Source organism: Xyrauchen texanus, chromosome 32 (assembly GCF_025860055.1).
Source record: "Xyrauchen texanus isolate HMW12.3.18 chromosome 32, RBS_HiC_50CHRs, whole genome shotgun sequence".
In the NCBI taxonomy this organism is placed as follows: Eukaryota; Metazoa; Chordata; class Actinopteri; order Cypriniformes; family Catostomidae; genus Xyrauchen; species Xyrauchen texanus.
In genome coordinates, this window is record NC_068307.1 from 710,001 (window position 1) to 715,000 (window position 5,000).

Sequence of the window (5,000 nt, forward strand, 5' to 3'; positions counted from 1 at the left end):
TATTAACAAACATATCTCTTATTAAACCGTAAGTTTAATCGAGTCAATTTGTGTTTTGGCCTGTGTGATCCCGCCCATTTCCCAATAGTATTTAGACACTCGGGATGCCAGATCTGAAACAAGTTAGCGGGCTGCAGACATGAACGCCAGCAATGCATTCGCTAACATTGACAGAGTTATAAAAAATCCTCATGAGCTGCTTTATAATGTGCAAACAATAAAATCAAAGGTGTACATTACGCGATCAGCTTACAGTGTAAGGCTTGTCACTTGCCATTGTCAGTTTGCTCGTTCCTGTTGCGTGACCTCAACCTGGCAACCCGTGTGAGCTTCGAGTCTGGGGAGGAGGGGAAGGGGAGGGCCCCGCCCCGCCCCCCGCCCTCCTCCACGCTACAGTCCTCCCGGCATTACCTCAGGCTGGGGAGCCTACTCCGGGGGGTGCCTTGTGTCCCGTCTGCCGGCGGGTCAACCCCCGCCTTTCTCAACCTGGGAGGAGGCAGGAGGGTAAAAACAACAACAAACATATAGGCGAAGGACAAAGACCAACACGGAGCAGCAGCGAGAGAGAGGAGAGAGGGAAAAATTATCTCACTCACCGGTTCTCTGATGTGCCGTCGCGTGGTCTCCGATCACTCCTCCACCCTCTCAGGCGGACAGCAGCCACTCCTCCCCAGGTGGACCGTAGTCAGACCTATGACCCCCGGCGTACAAAACGCTTCCCTTCTCCCCTTGCGGACGGAGGTCCTCTCGACCCCTCCGCGTTTCTGGCACTCCTCCTCCTTATCCCTCGCGCGCCCTCATCAGGCTGATTGGGGACCGGACATGCGTTGTTCCAACCCGGCCCCGCCCTCCTCCACTCTACGCGGACCGGAGTCAGACCTACGACCCCCGGCGTACAAAACGCCCCTCCGCATTCCCGGCGACTCGTAGGGATACTCCTCCGCTCCTGGCAGTGGCCCTATCGCTCTAGGTGGTTGGGGAGAGGCTTCCCTGTGTGTGGGCCATTCCCCGCATCTGGGTGGTCGGGCTACTCCGTCCCCCGGCGGATGGCAGCAGCGCTCCCCTGGGTGGACGGCAGTGTCGAGGACACAGCAACGGGCATCTCTCCTCCTTCCCGGGTTTTAGCACCAATGAAAAGTGGTTACTGGGCAAGGAGGAGGCGAGAACCGGCTTGACAATATAATAGTTTTAATAATAAACTGAACGAAAAACACAAACATAAACACAGAGCAGCTGCATGTCACTCTCTCTCTCTCTCTCTCTCGAAGTGTCGTCACCGGCTGACTCTCTCTCTCTCTCTCTCTCTCACTCCCCACCCTCCTCCGCTCTACACGGACCGGAGTCATACCTATGACCCCCGGCGTACAAAACGCCCCTCCGCATTCCCGGCGACTCGGAGGGACACTCCTCCGCCCCTGGCTGTGGCCCTATTGCTCCAGGCGCTTCCCTTCTCCCCTCGCGGACGGAGGTCCTCTCGACCCCTCCGTGTTTCTGGCACTCCTCCAACCCTGTCGAGGACACCGCAACGGGCATCTCTCCTCCTTCCCGGGTTTTGGCACCAATGTAAAGCGGTTAATGGGCAAGGAGGAGGCGAGAACCGGCTTGACAATATAATAGTTTTAATAATAAACTGTACGAAAAACACAAACATAAACACAGAGCAGCTGCATGTCACTCTCTCTCTCTCTCTCTCTCGAAGCGTCATCACCGGCTGCCTTTATCCCTCGCTCACCCCCATCTGGCTGATTGGGGACCGGGAGTGCGTTGTTCCAGCCCGGCCCCGCTCTCCTCCGCTCTACGCGGACCGGAGTCAGACCTGCCACGAAAAACACAAACATAAACACAGAGCAGCTGCATGTCACTCTCTCTCTCTCTCTCTCTCGCGAAGCGTCGTCACAGCTGCATTTATCCCTCGTGCGCCCCCATCAGGCTGATTGGGGACCAGGCATGCATTGTTGCAGCCCGGCCCCGCCCTCCTCCGCTCTACGCGGACCGGAGTCATACCTACAACCTCCGGCGTACAAAACGCCCCTCTGCATTCCCGGCGACTCATGGGGACACTCCTCTGCCCCTGGCAGTGGCCCTATCGCTCTAGGTGGTCGGGGAGACGCTTCCCTTTTCCCCTCGCGGACGGAGGTCCTCTCGACCCCTCCGTGTTTCTGGCACTCCTCCACCCCTGGCAGTGGCTCTATCACTTGCCTCGCGGATGGCGGCCGTTCCCTGCGTCTGGGCGGTCGGGCTACTCCGTCCCCCGGCGGATGGCAGCAGCGCTCCCCTGGGTGGACGGCAGTGTCGAGGACACCGCAACGGGCATCTCTCCTCCTTCCCGGGTTTTGGCACCAATGTAAAGCGGTTAATGACATCAAGTCCCACCCTTCATTTGTCTCTGTCAAATGGGTTTTGAACCAATGATAGAACGATGTACCAACCAGTTAGATAACAGTGTTCACTTGGCCCATTACCAGAAGTGTCGAATTGTCCAAAATCTACCAATAGATTAGTCATTGGATTGTCAACAGTTTCTGTTTTCAAGGTTTTTATTTTCATGTTTAAAGGAGCAACAGAGGAGGAGTCATACCTATGACCCCTGGCGTACAAAACGCCCCTCCGCATTCCCGGCGACTCGTAGGGACACTCCTCCGCCCCTGGCTGTGGCCCTATCGCTCCAGGCGGCTGGGGAGTCGCTTCCCTTCTCCCCTCGTGGACGGAGGTCCTCTCGACCCCTCCGCGTTTCTGGCACTCCTCCACCCCTGGCAGTGGCTCTATCACTTGCCTCGCGGATGGTGGCCGTTCCCCGCATCTGGGCGGTCGGGCTACTCCGTACCCCGGCGGATGCCAACAGCGCTCCCATGGGCGGATGGCAGTGTCGAGGACACCGCAACGGGCATCTCTCCTCCTTCCCGGGTTTTGCACCAATGTAAAGCGGTTACTGGGCAAGGAGGAGGCGCGAACCGGCTTGGCAATATAAATAAAAGTTTATGATAAACTGAACGAAAAACACAAACATAAACACAGAGCAGCTCCATGTCATTCTCTCTCTCTCTCTAACCGACGTCACCAGCCGCCTTTATCCCTCGCGCGCCCCCATCAGGCTGATTGGGGACCAGGGGTGCGTTGTCCATGCCCGGCCCCGCCCTCCTCCTCTGTTGCTCCTTTAAACATGAAAATAAAAACCTTGAAAATAGAAACTGTTGACAATCCAATGACTAATCTATTGGTAGATTTTGGACAATTCGACACTTCTGGTAATGGGCCAAGCGAACACTGTTATCGAACTGGTTGGTACATCGGTCTATCACTGGTTCAAAACCCATTTGACAGAGACAAATTAAGGGTGGGACTTGATGTTATTAATTGTGAATTGATTAAATGCCGTAAAGTGTCTCAACAGGACAGGAGGTGAAAGGAAAGTTGTTTCAGAGGCAGAGCAAGACATTTATTTTCTGCATGTAACTGCATGTCTGTTGAGTAGGTCACGAACACAAACTCTCTTTAGTACGGGACCTCATTAACCTTTAATCGCTGTTCGGGTCATTAAAATAAATGGTTACATTAATCTGAGCAGCACAAAGTTTGGTGGCTTTCAAAGTCTATGTTATCAAACAGTGTCCCGTTCTTACTGATCTCAAGGGATAAAGGAAATGAATGTGTGAGACGAAAACACAGGACATTTATTATTTGTCAAATAAAAATGAATCAGCCATAATGCAGAACACACACACACACACACTCTCTCTCTCTCTCTCTCTCTCTCTCTCTCTCACACACACACACACACACACACACACACACACACTCTCTCTCTCTCTCTCTCTCTCTCTCTCTCACACACACACACACTCTCTCTCACACACACACACACACTCTCTCTCTCTCTCTCACACACACACACACACACACAAATCAAATCAAATCACTTTATTGTCACACTACCATGTACACAAGTGCAACAGTAGGTGAAATTCTTGTGTGCAGTTCCGAGCAACATAGTAGTCATGACAGTGACGAGACATATACCAATTACAATAAACAACATACTTACACAACACAATTTACATATCAAATGTACACATACTTACACAACACAATTTACATATCAAATGTACACATACTTACACAACACAATTTACATATCAAATGTACACATACTTACACAACACGATAATTATATACAATACACACAATATAGAATACAATATAGAATACACAATATGCAATACAATAAGTAAGGAGTATATGAAATATATATATATATATATATATATATATATATATATATATATATGAAGTAGTATATTGAGGAGAATATGTTGACTGTCCAGTGTGAGATTATAGATGAATAAAGTGCAGTGCTAATTATTGATCCTGATAGATCAAGTGTTCAACAGTCTGATTGCTTGGGGAAAGAAGCTGTCATGTAGTCAGCTGGTGCGGGTCCTGATGCTGCGATACCGCCTGCCTGTTATATATGTCCTGGAGGGAGGGAAGCTCACCTCCGATGATGTGTCTGGCAGTTAACATCACCCTTTGCAGGGCTTTGCAGTTGTGGGCGGTGCTATTGCCGTACCAGGCGGTGATGCAGCCAGTCAGGATGCTCTCTACAGTACTGGTGTAGAACCGTGTGAGGATGTGCTGGTTCATTCCAAACTTCCTCAGCCGTCTCAGGAAGAAGAGGCGCTGGTGAGCCTTCTTCACAACGGCCTCAGTGTGGACGGACCATGTGAGTTCTTCAGTGATGTGGACACCGAGGAATTTGAAGCTGCTGACTCTCTCCACCGGTGCTCCATTGATGGTGATGGGGCTGTGTTCTCTGTCTTTCCTCCTGAAGTCCACCACACGCTCCTTGGTTTTACTGACGTTGAGGGAGAGGTTGTGCTCCTGACACCAGCGTGTCAGAGTGTGCACCTCCTCTCTGTAGGCTCTTTCATCATTGTCAGTGATCAGACCTACCACCGTCGTATCGTCAGCAAACTTAATGATGTTATTGGAGCTATGTGTTG

General features: G+C 51.5%; 1 protein-coding gene across 1 annotated transcript in view; it reads left to right on the forward strand.

The window, feature by feature from the left end:
• The window catches only part of col6a2 (collagen, type VI, alpha 2), a 30,187-nt gene that overhangs the window by 1,497 nt on the left and 23,690 nt on the right, over positions 1–5,000 (forward strand). The window lies entirely within an intron of this gene.